Source organism: Thunnus albacares, chromosome 11, assembly GCF_914725855.1.
Source record: "Thunnus albacares chromosome 11, fThuAlb1.1, whole genome shotgun sequence".
NCBI classification, from domain to species: Eukaryota; Metazoa; Chordata; class Actinopteri; order Scombriformes; family Scombridae; genus Thunnus; species Thunnus albacares.
Window position 1 is genome coordinate 800,558 of NC_058116.1, and position 19,606 is coordinate 820,163.

The window sequence follows — 19,606 nt, forward strand, 5'->3', positions numbered from 1 at the left end:
TTTGGATGATAATTTGTTGTGCAGAGAAAGCTTCAAATAATGAGTAGAACAGGAGTTGTTCAAACTGAACATTTTACTCGTCCATATGGAGCAGTTTTACAGAAAAGACAGTAAACAACGGACTTTGCACACAGATATGTAAAGCTGGGACAAAGCACAGGGCTTACTGTGTGTTTGCTAACTGCTAACTACATTTTGGATTTAGATACAAATAAAGGTGAATAAAGAATAAACCATAATTTATCACATTTGAATGTGAGAATGATTGATGAAATTCAAATATTTTTTATTTATTTGATAGTTTCAGGCTTTAGGCCTTTTAAGCTAAACCTTCTTTAGGTGGCCTAACATTTAAATTAGTTGACCTTTAAAAAATGTTTTTATTTTACTCAGTATAAATCAGAAATCCTAAAAAACATAAATCTGAAATTTAAAAAAAAACTTAAAACAACAGAAATATGTGCTTGATTAGTGGGATTCTTTGTGTAAATTATGCATACACACGCACACACACACACACACACACACACACGCACAAATAAGCTACTGGGTCATCGACTAAGTCAAGATGCCCTGCTATAACAACTACATAGTACTCTACCATTACCCCTAAAACCAGGTTAGTCAATGCACAATCATCCCTGACTATATAATGCTTACTAATGCTTCAGTTAGTCCTCCAAGCAAATGACCATGTTACTCTTAAGTCAGTTTATCATGTTAAATGTTGCAATTGTATGAAACCGGTCCAATGCAACAAACTCATAACTGCATAATCACCATTTTCTCTTATGAATAACATTGGGTTGGAATTTGAGATGTTTAAACTGTCACAAATCATTACTCCATTTCCAAATCATGCCTGTTCCTCTCTTTTTCATTAACAGCAAGGAAAGTCGAAGCAAAGCAAAATGAAAAATCAGTTTTTCCACTGTAACTCTGGCACAACTGATTGGATTGGGCTGATTTTTGGCTGCGGACTAAATGGTGTGGTGTATCTCATGTAGACTTCACAGCATGTCCCCAATACTTTTGTCCCTGCCCTCCCATACAAGTTGATGTGTTGCTCAGACAGCAAAGATGGACATAATCTACTTCAAAAATGAAATGAAACTATATTTTTATGTTAATGCATTTATTTTAATGGCATTATTGACTGATTTTATTTGGTGCTAATGTTGAGCTGAAAGTTTATTTAATAAAGGCTTTTAAATGTAACTCAAGTACAGTATTTTCTTTTTTATATAACTTTGAGCCCATAGTTCTCATGTTTAGAAAATACATTAAAAATTAGCACTGAAATATAGTTGTTTATGTGATATGCAGTACATTTTTATCCAAGAAAGTGATTAAATATGACTCTCCATCAGTAGTAAAAAATAAAATAATGGCATAAAATAATATTTTCCTTTGCTTGAGATTTTTTCTAATTTCTGCAACTTTGCCACAAAAAGAGCACATAAAACATTACAAATTGTATTGTAAATTTTGAGAAAAGCCACTGCAAAATCAAGCATTTTTGGCCACAATGATAATAATAAAAAAATTCTGGAGCGACTAGTAGATGACTAGCTAGCTATATTCACATAAACCAGTGATGTCAAAACTTTATAGGTTCTGTTCCATAAGTAAGAAAATCTCATTAAAAATGTTGTAATTTTTGCTGTAGGACTGTTACACTCACTTTATTAAGTTTTAATATTTTTTCAGGCGAGAAAGTATTAGATTCCCAATATGTGGTCAATTTATCCAAATAATGCCTGGTTGTAAATCTGCTGCAGCGTTTTTGGAGATGTGAGGAGCCACTGGCTGGGACCAGCCGGTCATCTCAGCTGCTAGCAGCCTGACTCCTGAGATGATCGGATGGTCAACGTCCGTCGACATCCCAGGTAGAACATGATCCAATGAACTGATCTGTGCAGCTCTTTGGTGATTTACTGCTGGCTCTAATGTCTCACCAGCATTTTGATAAATAATATAATATAATATAATATAATATAATATAATATAATATAATATAATATAATATAATATAATATAATATAATATAATATAATATAATACATGTTATGACCGGCTCACAGGCCACAACAAAGGAGGGAGATGCACACCCAAACTCAGCGATAACACACTGAAATTTATTAAAGTAAATAACAATAATTGCAATGGGATGTGGAAGTCAGTATCAGTGGTGTTTGAAAGTGTATGAATGTGTTGTCTAATATGAGGTGCGTGTTGTCAGTGAAAAACAACCACAGCCTGGTAAGTGGAGGAAGGATCAGAGAGGGACTGGAATCAGGGCAGGCGAGCTTAAATACATTCTGGGGCACTGGCCAGGTGTTCCCAGTTAGTACTCAAGTGACAGTCTGCTCCACCCATCCAAGGACCTGCAACATACAGACATAAACCACAGGACTAAAGGCAACAGAGACAACAGGCTCTGGGCTCTAATTCCTTTTGGAAGATAAATGTTGGTCTCACAGATGAAATCCTACAATTGTAGCTGCTACATTAGTTTGTCTGAATGTAAAGTGAAACTTCATGTTTCTACTGGACAGAACAACAGTGCTCTGTATTCACAGATATCACAACATTTCAATAAATATAAATATAATAAAATGAACACATCAGTCTATATTAAATTTTGTTTCATTTTATTAAGCATCCTCCGGTATTTGGAAGTTTGTACTCCTGAGTTGAACTTGCCAAGTCCTCAGCACACCAACATGACCATAGCTGTGGGAAGTCAGGGGGCTGGAGGTGCTGCAGCACCCCCACAGCAAGGTGCAGCACCCCCACCTCCAGGTGGCTGGCAACCTATAGACCCATTTGCGTTGCTGCATTAATTCATTTTTTTCTGTCATGTCTGTACCGATCCGGCAAAAATAGACCCTGCGCTTAAAGATAGTGGAGCCTGACTGGAACACAACGCAGTCACTTACTGTGGATTACACTCCATCTCTACCGGTCCCTGTAGGCTATACTGCTTTTTAAATTGTTTAAGCAGCAAAACAAAGAATAGTAGATATCAACTTGACAAGACAGAGGAAACTCGCCAGGGGAAAGAGAATTAAACTTTTAGCTTCTGAAATAATATTTTTAGACAGTTCGGAGCTCAGGATTTGTCAGGCGAATTTATCACTGCTTTACTACAAACAACGTTATTTGGATAAACTGACCATACATTGTTAATCTACATGCTTACTTTCTTGCCTGAAAAATATTAAAACTTAATAAAGTGATATTAACATTGCTACAGCGAAAATTACAACAGCTTTCAGCCTGCTTTAAATCTCTGCTATTGTTGCCGATTAGTGCTAAATGCATTCTGGGATATCTGGCTGTATACTTTAGTGTGAACAGTCTGCTAGTAATGGCATATTTAATTGTTCATTTAGTACGCAGTATGCAGTATCCACTCATTGAGTATGTAGTAGGCAGTATGTTAGTATGTGATTTCACACCCACACACTGCGTAACAACAATTGAAGTAGTCAGTATGGGAGTGAATCATCTCATCTGGGGAATGAATGTGATAAAGCCGTTGCTTTTCTGGGGAGATGACGATGGGAAGTAGGACACTGCTGCACACTTATGGGTTGATGGTAAATGGATTTTACTTACACAATGCTTTCCAATTTGACTCTCATACCCATTCACACACCCTGATGGTGATGATGCTGACGTGCAAGACCCTGGCCTCGTCATCAGGAGCAATCTTGAGTTTAGTATCATGCTCAAGAACACTTTGACATGCGGACAGAAGGAGCCTGGGATTGAACCAGTACCTTCATTCTGGGTAATGTGAGAAACCACTTAAGTATAGAATACAGAGCAGATTCAAAGAAAGTGGGTAACACATAAAAATCACAGATCAATGAAATTGAAAGGTATGTGTACATTTTATTTGTGAGGATGTGTGGTAAGTCTTTATAATGTCTCCCATGCAGGTGGCTTGTTGAACAAACTAAATCTGTGGTAAAGTAATATAGCTGCAGTGGGAGGGCAGCAGCGTAGGTTACTCTGGCCCTCAGTCCTTTATCAGCAGCCTTCCTGTCAATCAAAGGAGACAATGGGCATAGTTAGGATGACTGGACTTCTACAGAGGCCCATTCACTTGGCGGTGGACATCAACACTGCAGTCATACAGTCAGATTCAAGCCAGAGCTTCACTTAAAGGCTGACCTGAGTGCATTTTCAGGATGTCTTCAGTTTAGACATTACAACCATTATCAGGACACATGAGCTTCCACATAAGCCTTCGGACTATCTGAGGGGGTGACTCTGGATTTCCAGGTGAAGTAATATAGTTAATAATATAGTTTGTGCTGTAGACCTCCGTAGTTGCCCCAAAACTATTAAAAACATGTCAGCAAGCAATACTGTTGCACTGTTACTTCACCACAAAGAGTTTTGGGCATGGTAGTTTGTTAAGAGTTTGTTTAAGCTAATTGCCCAATCCAACTCCTGTCAGGACACAAAAATGGAGAAGAAAAAGCACATAAATATTACACTCAAAAACTGTACAAGTAAAAGAGGAAGTGATGTAATTCAGCCAGGACTGGAGGAGGATAATCGTTGCACCACTGAGGCAAGTAAATAATAAATTGCAGTAGTAATGCTGACAGAAAATGAAGGCATGGATGATTTGCTCAACCATGTTGGGGAGCATTGGTTTGACTCTGCAAATATTTCTTCTGTGTAAACTGCAAGGCCGAACAGACTTTTAAAGTGCTGATTGAAGTTGAGATGTCTGTCAGCTGTCAATAGTCCAAGTTAGAGGCTGATAATGTTACAAATATGATCCAGACCAGAATTTAAGTTCAGTAATTGTAGCGAGCCATATACTCAGCCACCTGGACACAATGTATTACGCCAAACCAGGGGTTTGATTTTTGTCCAGGGGTGTAAAAGATTTGTATGATGGGTGTGACATGAAGAGGTTGCTCAAAATTCAGAGATAGAAATGTTGGCTGGAATTTTTATGTATGTCTACGGGTTCACAATGAAGTAAAAATGAATAAAAGATAATATAAACTAAGCATTTGTTTTGCAGGAGAAGAGATATTGATATATTAATACAGAAAAAAAATGTGTTTTGGATGGGTCATTAATGAGGTGTAGACTTAAAAAATGTAACTTACAAAATGTATATGAAGTTTTTTTTAATTTTTTACTTAAACAAACACAGTAACACTGCCATAAAATAACTGTCAGATATGTAGAATTTGGGTAGTTTTAGTGGGAAAGGTCCACAATCACAGTTGAATCCATGTAGGGATGCTCTGTGTGTGTGTGTGAGTGTGTTTGTGCCCTGCAGCTTGTGAGTGTTGCAGCCGTCAGAGGGCTCCAGGAGGAGGAGGCTGACACCTCAGCACCACCAGCCCCTGTCAACTCTTCAACAGGCACAGCAGGTTTAGGCTAAGTGAAGCCTTCTGTATCCAAAACATTGAGAGATTCACATTTGCTACATATTTCTGGTGGACATACCTCTGGACAGATAAAGTCAACAAAACAGACAGGATGGAACTTATTTTCATTGAAATTCTTTATGTGCATTGAAGGACAGATTGAGGCTCATCTCACATGCTGTACATGTCATTTAATATGAACACAGAGTTTGTTGCAGCAGCTGATGTAGCCACATCTTTCACTGACACGGGTTGTTTTATTGCTCTACATTGTTGTGGTTATGGTAGTTAACAATATCTGTAATCATTACCTCTAAACTGATGTGACAATAACGAGTTTTGCCTGTTGGCAACTTGGATTATGCTTCTCATGTAATGTATTATACATATCTAATACATTATAATGCATACAAACAGTGGCATAGCACAAAAATCTGAGACATTGTATATTACAAGTATCATAAATTGGATAACATTATGTAATACTTATACAATAAACCAGACTACTTCATGTTAGTGTTGCAAATCTCATTTTAGTGTATGAGATTGTAAGTATTGCAAATGACTGCTTACAATGACTTTTAGTAGCCAAAGTATGAGCTCACCTAACCCCTTCAGGAAAGTTGAGTGAATGTCCAAAATCTCAATTTAGTTAATGAGTAATTTCAGACCATAGACTGTAAAAAATAATGGACGTTGTCACCATGACATTAAGCATTGGCTTGTGGACTCTGGTTTTGAAGCCTCGAGTTTGCATTTTGACTGTTGCCATCTTGGTTTTTTTGGAGTTGGAAGTGGCCATATTTGCATGGGAGGGCGGCGTTGACCCTAACGCTAGCTGCTAGCTTGGTTAGCACGGTGCATTTACAGTCTATGGTTAACTGTGATAATGCTTATGCTTCAACAAAAAATATGCTTAAAAAAAAAGCATTAAAACAAAATGTACTTACCTGTAAAAACTGAATATCCGACTCCATCAAGGGTGTTTTAGTACTACCAAATGTAGGTCTGGGCGATATGACCAAAATCTCATATCCCAATATAGGTAATTTCATATCCTGATCATGATACCTATCCGGATACAGCACATTTTAATTCAATAAGTAAATAGTTGGTCTGTGAACCCCTTCCTCCCCCCATGGTCTGTCCATCCTTTGTGCGGATTAAATTAAATTACTCTTCTTGGCTTTTTACTCCCGAAGCTTTAATTGCACTTACAGTAACATAATAAGTGTAGTTGTCGTCAACTCAAGTACTTCACCTGCTTCACTGTCTCTCCTGTGTGTGCTGCACGCACACCGAGGGCTCAGCCCCGCCGGTGGTGAACCATAGAGAGCAGAGGAGAGTAACTTGACCATAAATGACAGCAAAAAGCAGCAACGACTCTCACACTGAGCTGAAATTAAACAAGTGCAAATACATTTGGTAAATAACATAAATAAAGACAGTCTCTACTGCGCTCTGCTGTCATTTGTGGTCGCCGTCTCGCTGCTTCTCTGCTCTTTCTCAGCGCTGGTGGGGCTGACCCTCCACGTGTGCAGTGCAGCAGAAGAGACAGACAGTGGTGGAGAGTTGATGACGACTAAACTCGTTATGTTACTGTGAGTGCAATAAAAGCCAAGAAGAGTAATTTATTAATGTAATCCACACAAAAGATAGACAGACTACACACAGCGGTCCGGTTGTAAAAAGCATTTAAGAAAACACACTAAGCTTAGCGCTGTAAAAACCACACGATTCCACCCTAAATAGGCACACTTGATTTCACACTACTATGGGATGTGCGCATTAAACTATCCGAGACAGTCATGTATGCCCCCATACCTATCAGCTGTCTTTCCCCCAGTTTGCACTGATTCCCACCAATATATTACTGCTGCTGCCTTTAAGATCTATAAAAAGTCACACAAATAACCACAGGAATAGACAAAGATAATAATAGACAAGACTAAACACAAAAACACTTATTGACCACATAACTGTCTGGTGAAACGAGACCCTCCCCCGGGGTCTAGGCTTGTGGCACTGGTCCAACATGGCCCAGTGTGTTAAACGCTCCCATGCAGAGCTGGGAAGCAGCAGGGCACTCCTAGTGTTCCTCGGTCCCTAACTATCCTCAGCCCTACCACAGGAACATCTCCCCCTGTTCTAGCTGTCTTCGCTGCCGGCAGCCCTAGACAACTACGAATGGCACCCACCCCCTAACGTGAGTGCAATACCAGTGGCTTGGCTGGGCAAACTACTCGCAACATCTATCAAGCTCTGCTCCCCAGAACACCCTCCTACTCTCTCGGCTCTCCTTTACCAGTTTGCCACCTCCGCAATCAAGGCCAGCTGAGAACAATCAGCTCACAGAGTCTCTGTCAGCAGCAACAGTTCAGATCAGGTGAAACCTGTTAGTCTTTAATTAGTTGTCAGCACCGTCACAGAACATTACAATCCAACTTCACTGCACTATTTTTTACATCTGTTATTGCTCTGATGAAGGCTGATGAAGCAGTGGAGGTTGAATATGTTTTGGACACTTAAATGTACATGTGCAAAGAGGTCTGAGGATCCCGAATGCGCAATAGATCGACACAGCCAGCAGGTTGACCCATTGGATCCAAATACTGTTAAGGGTGCAGCATTTTCAGAGCTACCCAGGGCCTCCCGAGAATGCAGGAAAATGCGTCTCTCTTAATTTTGCTGACCACTCAGTTTCTCACAGAAATGCAGTTATAGGTGAGAACATTCTGCTTTACCATGGAAGGGAGATTACAGGTGTAATGTAACTTCAGTAGGCTACATTGGAAACCACCACCTACAGTGTCTGGTGCACTCTGACTCTGATTACAGGGGCTGACTTTAACATTAGGCAAAGTAGCCAAGTGCCTGGTGCCCCCAATCAAGAAGGGCCCCTAATAGCTCTATTCATGGATTTATTCATTATGATGTTTTGGTATAAAACATTTAACATAATTTTACTGTTCTAACTATATACACTTTCTCTAATAATTTACAAAATGCCTTTGTCTCTTTGTCAATGCCCCCTATTGTAAACAGCTGCCTTGTTGTTTCTCTGCAGCTCTCAGTCCAGTATCATGTTGTGTTGCAGCTAACAGTGTAACATCACACAGTGTAGGCTATAATATCTTCTTCTCTAACATTTCTGTGACTGTCACATGATTGCCTCTCCTATGAGTCATGGAGCACTTTGCTTTGCTTTAGAAAGACTTTTTTTTGCATCTAACTTCATGTCAAAGCCTCTTTATTTCTGTCATTTGTCTCAGGTCCTCTATTACTCACACTCCTGAACTTATTATGTTTTGTCTGCTGATTTCTGACAGAAGATTTGCAGAGTGAAATTCTTGTTTTATTCTTTGGTAACATTTTTGTGTTGGGCATTGATTATGCTAATGATCAGACAAACGCGCACCTCCTCATGATAGGATGACATTCATCAGGCTGAAATCAGCGATTTATGTCAAGTTCCGCCTGTTACGAGAATTTGTTGAATCTGACTTGGAACACTCACAGGAACGTCACAGAAAAAAGTTTAAGGATAAGAACATGAAAATGTTTTTCCATGGGTCCCATTGTTTTGGTTTAATACACAGTCAGCAGAGTCTTGAAGCACAAGACATGACGTGGTAACTACATTGAAGTTTTTACAGTTACAATGCAGATTTAGGTATCACATACAAAATATATCATCAACATATAGAATATAAAGAAATTTTATACATTGAACTATCCAGCAATATGCAGTATAATGTAGTGAAAAATAGCTTCAGTGTCCAGTAGTCCAGTGCAGGGCTGCTGTGGCCAAAACGCCTGCAGCCAAAACGCACTGCCCCCATTCAAATGAATGGGAGGAGTGGCGTTTTCACTGCACTGCCTGATTTGGTCTGAATACAGCCTAACACTTTGAATCAGTTGCACAGCTTATAAAGGGCTCTATAATGCACCACATGACCATATGGTTGGAGCTGTCAGAGAGGTGTCCCTGTTACAACCGTGGTTGTATTTTGTTGTTCATGTGTTCTCTCCAACAGTGAAAATGTAAAGACATGATGTGTGATAGATGTGTGCCTGAGTGAGAGTGTATGCAAATAGGTGTGTACCAGACCGCAATGATACCTGCAGGTCACTGGCTGAGGTGTATAAGGAGGCAAGATGGCAACAGTGCTGATCCTTGTTAGATCTGTTTTGTTTGTTTTGTTGGCCTTTGACCATCATCAAGCCAAATCTGATTCTTGTAATTATTATAAATATACTATTATGGATATTACTCCATCAAATTAAATTAATAGCATTAGATATGGAGAGAGAGCTTAATTCTTGTTGATGACTCGAACCTGACTTGTTTAACTTGACTCGGGACTTGAGATTGACCCGTGGCTCTGGCTGACTGACACACTGCAAAGCTGAAATCAACCAGTCCTCTTCTGTTTTTGTCCTGTATTTGTTAAAGGCTTCACTGGGTGTTTCCTCCTCTTTGAAGCTAAGGCTCAAAGGGATCAAATCCCTCTTTAAAAAAAAGCAAAGTCTGTCTGAAACACTGCGGGCAATTAGCACTGTGAACTCTGACCTTGGAGTGGAATGTTAATCTCCGATTGGCTGTTGGTGTGTCAACACAGCCGGATGGTAACACATGTAGACACAGGAACCAGGGCTCTGTACCACAGACATGCACTCAAATAAATATTCTTAAAGTGACTACAAATGTTTTCAAGTTACCCAGTGACTGTCATATGATGTATAATCATTGATCTAAACTACTACTTATAGGCAGAGAAAATATAACCTTCCAAAAGCTAAAAGCTCACGCAGTTATTGATGGACTGCACTATAGAGTGCTTTACAATGTGCCTCTCATTTACTCACACATTGATGCAAGGAGCTGGCCTAACCATCAGGAGCAGTTGGGGTTCAGTGTCTTGCTACCCTGCTCACTATATCTACATGTGCAATGATCTTCACAGCCCTCATATAACCTGATATGTTACTGGCCTGTATTATCTAGAGTAGACTGCATGCTGGTTGGAAACAGAGTTGAGGAGTTAGTGATGTGGATGTGAGCACCTGTTGTTTTGACAGCACTTTCTTCATGTTCCATTCTACAAGAAGGCTGCTGGTACACTCCCACTGGATCACATGTGGGTGTTATGGCTTCTCAAGGAGCTGTGCTGAACTCAGATGATGCCTGTATTGTGACAAATGCAGAGTATGAGAGAGAAGATCCATTATACATGTAGACACACACTTTCACACCTAAACGTATAAACAATCACATATACAGTGCTGCTTGAAAGTCTGTGAACCCTTTAGAATTTTCTGTATTTCTGCATAAATATGACCTAAAACGTGATCAGATATTTACACAAGTCCTAAAACTAGATAAAGTAAATCCAATTAAACAAATGAGAAAAAAAATCTTTTTCATTTATTTATTGAGGAAAATTATCCAATCATACTTATTTGTGTGAGGCAAAAGTATCAGCGCTTTCAGTAACAGGTGTGACCCCCTTTTGCAGCAATAACTTTCCGGTAACTGTTTATCAGCCCTGCACATCAGCTTGGAGCTTTAGCCCATTCCTCCTTACAGAACAGTCTCAACTCAGGGATGTTGGTGGGCTTCTTTGCATGAACTGCCTGCTTCAGGTCCTTCCACAGCATTTCTATAGGATTAAGGTCAGGACTTTGACTCAGCTATTCCAAAACATTATCTTTCTCCTGCTCTAATCATTCTTTGGTAGAACGACTTGTGTGTTCTACGAACGACTTGCGTTGTCTTGCAGCATGACCCACTTTCTGTTGAGCTTCAGTTCACAGACGGATACCTTGACATTTTCCTGTAGAATCTGCTGGTACAACTCAGAACTCATAGCTCCTTAAATGATTGCAAGCTGTCCTGGTTCAGAGGCAGCAAAGCAGCCCAAACCATGATACTACCACCACCGTGTTTCAGAGATGGGATAGGGTTCTTTTGCTGGAATGCAGTGTTTGCTCATCAATTGTGCTCTCATCTATCCACAGAACATTTTTCCATTCACCCTCTTTTTGGAGAGTAGTGGGTTTCTCTTTGCAACTCTGCCATGCACATCATTGATGTTCAATGTTCTCCTGATGGTGGACTCATGAAAATTGACTGTAGCCACTGTAAGAGAGGCCTTTAGTTTCCTAGATGTTACCCAGGGGTCCCTTGTGGCCTCCTGGAGTATTACATGTCTCCTCTTGGTGTGATTTTTGATGTCCGACCACTCCTGTGGAGGGTAACAATGGTGTTGGATGTCTTCCATTTATACACAATCTGCCTGACAATCGACTGGTGGAGTCCAAACTCTTTAGAAATGGTTTTGTAACCTTTTCCAGCTTGGTGGGCATCAACAACTTTTCTTCTAAGGTCCTCGGAAATATCCTTTGTTTGAGCCATGATACACTTCCACAAACCTGTGTTGTGAAGCTCAGACTTTGATAGTGAGGACCCAGATTTCTCTTCTTAAATAAGGCAGGGCCTCCCAGACTCTCACTTAATTGTCAACACCTGACTCTAATTTCCCCTTCAAATGACTTGATAATCCTAGAGGTTCACATACTTTTGCCACGCACAAATACGTAACTTGGATCATTTTCCTCAATAAATAAGATTTATGTCTCATTTGTTTAACTGATGTCTCTTTATCTAGTTTAAGGACTTGAATGGAAATCTGATCACATTTTAGGTCATATTTATCCAGAAATAGAGCAAATTCTAAAGGGTTCACAAACTTTCAAGCAGCACTGTAATACATATACACAGACTGTGCCTGTTCACCTGGCTGCTCATAATTCTTGGCCGACTTGTAAGTCGCTTTTCATAAATGCATTTACCAAATGACAAAAAATGTTTAAAAAAAAAAAGTAAAATGTTTCTTTCCCCATCAGACTTTGTTGAGTTTGAGGCTGACAAATTATTGTGAAATCCCAATACTCCAATAAAGGTTACCGTTGGCCATCCACAGCCAAATATATACTAAGGTGAGGACACTCTTACACAAATCCATCTAATTATTCATTGTAAAACACAATAATCAGACACTTCAGACATAAGTGTATTCCTGAGTGAGAAGTGTCGTATTTCTAATGTCTACATGAATGTCTGTTGCATGAAATTTCTTATTCTGTCGTTCATATGATCTGTCCAATCCTACCCAATCCTTTCTATCCTAACCACAGACTTCATATAAAGACGGACATAGCAGGGTGTGGCGTCATCTATTGTTTTGCATTGGAGCTGGTTTGAAGGCCAGAGTTCCAGCTTATGGTCGGCGCAATCTTTTCTGTTTGGAGCCAGGACCTCCCAAATAAGTAGTGTGGGGTGTTGCCTTTCATGGTCTGGAAACACACCCTGCTATGTTGGAAACACAGAGCAACACACGCTTGGGCTATCATTAGATAGTCTAGCTAAATTATGCAAACACAGTAGGTATCCTTATCAAATAACATTAATTTTACCAAAATATTCCAACAATAGACCGACTCAGTGTGAGTCTCGGAGCCAGGGGGAGCAGCAGGTGAGCCAACTGTCAATCACAGCTGTCAATCAATGCCAACACAGCAGACATCACACCTACTATACATCTTCAAATCCTATTAAAAGTGCAATAATTTCCAAAATGACTACTAGCACACTGATTACAGGGCCAAAATTTAGCAAATAAGAACATAATGACTCAATGAAAAGAATTATTGTCTTAGTGTGGCAGAGTGGTGCCATAAGTTGCCTCAACAACGCCACCGAGGGAATTTCACCCCCGGAAATTATTAAATTGAGAGTTAGCTACAAGCAAATAAGCAAGACACAGGTTCAATAATAAATTCCACTTGGGCAGGGGACGTGTTCAATTAAAAATAATTTATCAAACAAAATATGAGCAAAAGAAACAAACAAAAGGTAATTCGCTAAAAATGTCAGCCATCAGGGCGTAACCCAAGAATTAATGGCACAGGAAGGTGAACCAAAAAAGGGGTTGGAAACAGGGCTGGAGCTTACCAAGGCAGCAGGGATCAAACCAAGGCAGGGGAATTCATAACAAAAGAAAAACCACCCCTGACACAGCAAACCAGCAAACAAAATCGGGGGTGCGAAGGAAACCCACTACCGATGGAGTGGACTGCTGCCTGGGTCCCCAGCACCTGTCAAGTAAAAGAAAAGAAAATTAATATACAGCAAACAACAACAATACAAAAGCCCTGGTGGTGACAGTACAATCTGACACAATTACATAGGCCCCAAATTAATATTTACAGAATAATGAAACACCCAAATAACCCAGATTGTTTTCATTCTTAACACAAATCAAAGAAGACAATAACTAACTAAGTAAGGGGAGTAACTATGTCAGAAAAATAAAATACACGCAAACAATAAGAAAACGACCAATCTAAAAAGGATTACAGACTGAGCGGCCAGAGCTGCATGCAGGACTTACCACGCAGCTCAGTCAGAGGGACAGCTGAGCCGCAAGGCATCAGCTATGAAGCAGAAGTGGTGAACCAATAGCTGAAATGGCCACAACTGAGACAATATTGAAGCAGCAGCCATATTTAGGGGGTGGTGGCCAGTGCCCAGCCACACACGTCTACAGCCTCAGCGGGCACCAGCCCAGCCTTCCTGACGATAGGAGGGAGAAGTTGGTCTGCAGCGTTGCTTTGCAAGGGAAACAAGAAGCGACCATGTCAGGCTCTGAGTGGGTCAAGCAGTCCCTCCTCACCAACAGCCAGCTGCACACACACACAGAAACACCAGCATTACCAGTGTGCACACAGCACCGACTGCGCACTTGAATGGGAGAGGATACACTGGCAGAGCGCATTACCTTTGAATGACAGTGAAGCACTTTGGCGGCAAGCAATCACACCAAAATGCCCACACTGCTCTGCCACGCCAGGCTGCAGCCACCACACACCAGGATCATCCAAGGGAGGATAGAGAGGAAGAGGTGTGATCAGTCACCTGCCTATGTAGGTGCGCATGGTGCCACCCAGAAACACCCAAATAACCCAGATTGTTTTCATTCTTAACACAAATCAAAGAAGACAATAACTAACTAAGTAAGGGGAGTAATTATATCAGAAAAATAAAATACATGCAAACAATAAGAAAACGACCAATCTAAAAAGGATTACAGACTGAGCGGCCAGAGCTGCACGCAGGAGTGACCACGCAGCTCTTTCAGCAGGACAGCTGAGCCGCAAGGTCACCTCTACTCCCACTTATCCTGGGTTACCAGTGGCTCTGTGAACCTAACCCCCATGTGGACTGGGCCAACGGGGCCATTCTAGGGTGGAGTCAACATTGCCATGCTTTCTGCCTAAACTCTTCTGCCACCCTCTCCCAGTGTTCCTGAAACTGAGTAACCTGTCTAAAGTTTCATCTGACTACCTTGACCTTAAGGAAGTTTTAAACAAAGCCCGGGCCACTTTCTTACCACCACATTGTCCCTACAATTGCGCAGTTGACCTCCCTGGTACCTTTCCTCCCAAGGGCCATCTGTACACTCTGTCTGCACCTGAAACTAAAGCCAGGGATAAGTACATTGGAGCGTCAGTGTCCTTTCTGGGGTTCATGGTCTCCCCTGGCAACATCCAAATTGATCCCTTAGAAGTCAAGCCTATCATCGACTGGCCCACTCTTGAGTCCCCTAAGCAGGTCCAACATTTCCTTGGCTTCACCAACTTCTACAGACTATTCATCCGGGGTTATAGCACCATCACTGCCCCCCTGAATTCCCTAACCTCCTCCAAGGTCTGTTTTGAATGGTCCAAACAGGCTGACAAGGCTTTCCGGACCTTAAGCACTGGTTTACGTCTGCCCCCATTCACACCATCCCTGTTACCTGCTATGAGTTTGTAGTCGAGGTAGAAGCTTCTAATGTGAGGATGGGGACTCTCAATGGTCAGCCCACGACCAGAGGGCTCATCCCTGTGCATTCTTCTCCTGTAAGCTCTCTTCAGAGAAATTACAACATAGGGAACAGGGAGCTGCTGGCAGTCAAGTTGGCCATAGAGAAGTGAGGGCACTGGCTGTAGGAGGCGGAGCACCTGTTTGTGGTCTGGACCGACCACAAAAACTTGGAGTACATCCAAACTGCCAAGCACCTCAACTCCCGCCAAGCCAGATGGGCCCTGTTCTTCAGCTGGTTCTTTTACCCTCTCTTGCTTGATGCCTGTCCCAACAGTTCCAACCTGAGGAGGCCAATGGAGAACCAGAGGTGATTGTTCCTCCTCCCTGCATTGTGGGAGCAGCTGTCTGAGTAGTTGAGCAGCAGGTAAAGGCTTCTCACACTAATTACCATGCTCCAAACCACCTCTTTATACCAGCTCATCTCCATTCCCAGGTTCTCCAGTGGGGCTATTCCTCCCATCTGGCTTGCCATCCCAGAACTGCATGTACCCTGTCCCTCATCTGTCAGAGGTTATGGTGTTCCACCATGGCTGATGATAGGGAGTTGCTGGTTTCCCATCAAGCGCCAGCTGGACTCCTGCAGCCTGCTGCCCATTCCTCACTGCCCCTGGTGTCAGATCTCCCTGGACTTCGTCACAGGTTTTCCCTCATCGCACGGTAACACAGTCATCCTCTCTGTTATTGATTGTTTTTCCAAATTAGCCCACTTTGTTCTACTGCCCAAACTACCTACTACTAAAGAGGCTACTGAATTAATGTCTTACCATGTCCACACTGCCTGCATGGCCTCCTGAGAAACATTGTCTGATCAGGGTCCCCAATTCACATCTCATTTTTGGAAGCCTCCTGTGAGCCTCTGTCAGCCTCTCCCCATGCACCTCCATCAGCCTGTCCTTTAAGTGCGCCTATGAGTACCAGCCTCCTCTCTTCCCCACTCAGGAGAGAGATCTTCCATTTTTCTTATGTTCAAGCCTTTGTTTGCTGCTGTCACTGAACCTGGATCAAGGCCCTATCTGCTCTTCTTTGCTTGTGTTTGCTACCTAAGAAATGCCAACTGCAGCTGCAACCCAGCTCTGCACTACATTCCTGGACAGAAGTTGTGGTTGTCTACCCTGGACCTTCCACTGAGGGTGGATCCCTGGCAGCTGACTCTTAATTTTGTTGGCCCATTCCCCATCTCCAAGGTCATCAACCCTGTAGCGGTCCGCCTCAAACTCCCTCGGTTCAACCGAACAACCCCACCTTCCCGGTCTCCCATGTCACGCCAGTTAAGGAAAGTCCTCTGGTGCCTGCCTCCAGGCCCCATCTGCCCACCCGGCTCATTGATGGGGAGCGTGCTTATACTGTCAGACCTCTCCTCAGATCACCTCAGAAAGAAAAGGAGGGGTCTCTAGTACCTGGTTGATTAGGAGGGGTATGGGCCAGAGGGGCACTCCTGGGTGCCAGCTCAGGCTGTCCTGGATCCTGTCTTGGTGGAGAAACCATCCTGACCAGCCTGGAAGGACATTGAGAGCCATCCCTTGAGGAAGTGGGGGGTGGGAGGGGGGGCAAGGCAAAGCAAGTTTATTTGTATAGCACATTTCAACAACAAGGCAATTCAAAGTCCTTTACATAGAGCATAAAAGGTATCAAGAGAGAATATAAAAGCAACACAACACAAGGCAATGTAAAGAGACATTTACATACAATTAAAAAGTTTTACATTTGGAAATAAAAAAGAAGCTAAAAGAATAGAATAAGACATTCTTTCTGTGCCTGCATCTGCCATTTTCATTCACTGTTTGGTCATTTCAGACCCTGCCACTCCCTCCTGCCCAGCAGTAATCCCAGCCCTTCCCACCTTTCCAATCGTCTGATTCTGCCACATCCATCAGCTCACCTGTTCCCCATTCCCTTATCAGCTCCCCTGCACTTATACTGGTCCATTGCTACTTGCCCTCCGCCAGACTGTCCTGTGTCCTGGCGTCTTGTTCACCGTAGCTTTCAAGCCTTCACCCACTTTTTGCATCCTGACTCAAATTTTGGTTGAAGTATGGATGTTTTATTGTCAACATGCTATTTTCCCAAGCCCTTCTAAAAATGTTTTCCCATGTGACCTGATATAGGTGTCTGCATATTTTTTATAATGCTAAATATAACCCCCCTAGCCTGCCTAGCCAACTAACACACAGACACACAGATGGAGCTCTCACTGTTGCTGCTGCTCTGCTAAGTGTGTAGACACACAGGCGCACAGATGGAGCACTCATTGTTGCTGTTGCTCTGCTAAATGTGCTTAACTGTGCAGACACAAGGGATGTGCAGAGGGCCCAGTATCTGTATTTGTATCTGTATTTGTTGAAGCAGCAAAATAATTTTTATTTGTATTTGAATAAAAGTGGAAAAAGGCTTAAAAGTCCTGTTTTTGTTTTTGTTTTTGTTTTTATTACACTTTTAATTTTAGAAAATTAAAATGTTACAATAAGTGTTCATGAATAAACTACCTTGCAAAGGAGGTCCCAACACCCGGTCTCCCAGACCATAGACGACTGTGTTCCTGTCTTGCAGAAAGAGAAGAGACGTTTTAAAGTAAATGTAAAGTTCAATCATCACCTCAAGTCACAATCTGGAGAACATAGGATATGCTATCCACCTGTTGCAGCTTGCAGTAGCACCATCACATACCCTGTTCAACACATGAGATCATATGAAAATTTCAAAGTAGTTCTGGTGGAGGCATTCCATCTGGGACAAGAATTGTTAAGGGTGTAGATGAATAAGGTGTTTATGCAACGGTTGTGGCAGGTTTGGTAGTGAAAGTAAATTAATTTGTTGGATGTTAAAATGGATGGTTTTAATGAAATTTTGTGTACAAACTTGTTTATTGGTGAATCTATTTTAATTTCAGTGGTTCAAGTTTAATGAACTGTAATGTTCAATATTGTCATTCAGTGTATCTCCAATAGTTGTTAAAATTTTAAGAACGCTGCCACAGATGAAAAACACACATTTTAAAACAGTCTGTCAGGAAAGAACACAGCTGTTCTAAGCAAAAGGATGGTTTTTAAATTCTACAAACTTTGACTTGGCTTTTTCATATGTCTACATGTATGTGGCACAGCAATTGGTGTTCAGACTTACCAACATGACAGTTGCTCACTGAAAGATTTGAAGAGAACGACAGTTAATGCCACAACCTTGGGAGTTGGATAGGTCTGTAGGGTCCACAGTAGCTTCAAGGTCTGTCATATCTTGCTCACTCGGGCATGGGAAATTCTGGAACAACAACCCCAGATCCTGGTAGGAACTCATCACAGTAAAGGGCACTCTCCCCGTCTAGGTCAAGTTCTTGCAGATCCCAGGATTCAAATAGCAGTTTAAATCAAGCATAAATTTACAGTGTAATATTCAAAGAATGTACTGCCTGAATTAATGTACGTTCAACAGAGATAATTGCAGAAAAGGATGCACCTCAACATTCTAAATGCCTAAACACACTGGAAGTGATAGATTTGCATCAGATTTGAAATTCCAATACCACAGAACCAACACAGGTTTTTCATTTTGCTCTTTGTATTAACCGCTGTACATGTTGGATGTAATGAATGAATGAAACGGGGAAATGCAGAGGAGGAAAATGAAACTGAAACTAAGAGCATCTGTGTCCACAGTAAATAATCTGTTGACTGTTTGATGGTTATTTATTTGTGCTTTAAAACGTAACTTCCGTGAAAAAAATCAGAATATAACCTTTTACTTCTCTCATTCAGAGGTTTGGTTCTCACTACCCCTCAGTCCCCTTACTCAACCACTGCCGCGCTGTGTCTTTCTCTCTCTCACTTGCTCGCTGGTGCTCAGCTGGCTTGCGCTCGAGAAAACTGGGTCCTCATTTGACGCTCCAAAATCAAAACAAGGTCAGAGTTGGGGCGTCAAGACAGTTTGACGGGCCTCATAACGCTGTTAGTGCGTGTTCGGCCATTAAAAACAATATGCGTACTTCAAAACACGCGCGTCAGACACTTCCAGTGCATTTAGGCCTAAGCCTCATCTGTGCTGTTTTGCAGCAGGCCCAACTGCCACAACTGTTGAGGGGTCATGTTTCCTACTGAGCGGAGTGGGTAATGGTTCCATCCCTCACTAAAGGTGTGAAGGTCGCTGTGGAGACGGAGGAGGAACACACCAGGAAGATGTGCAGTGTGTTTGAGATGTCCAATAGTCCCTCTTCTTCAAGATAGGACATCTTAAGCTAGTTGCTGCAGTCCACACATCATGCCAAATCCATTCA

General features: G+C 41.7%; 1 long non-coding RNA gene across 2 annotated transcripts; it reads right to left on the reverse strand.

Annotated features, from left to right (window-relative positions):
• Positions 1 to 3,862: 3,862 nt before the first annotated feature.
• Positions 3,863 to 14,558, reverse strand: LOC122992360. Of its 2 annotated transcripts, XR_006406030.1 has the most exons (5): positions 14,255 to 14,558; positions 13,868 to 14,159; positions 13,429 to 13,571; positions 10,479 to 10,599; positions 3,863 to 4,053 (listed from the first exon to the last, which is right to left on the reverse strand). It is a non-coding gene; the product is annotated as an uncharacterized LOC122992360 (long non-coding RNA). The 2 variants fall into 2 exon arrangements; XR_006406031.1 differs by lacking the exons at positions 3,863 to 4,053; positions 10,479 to 10,599 and having other exon boundaries at positions 13,271 to 13,571.
• Between the last annotated feature and the right edge of the window lie 5,048 nt (positions 14,559 to 19,606).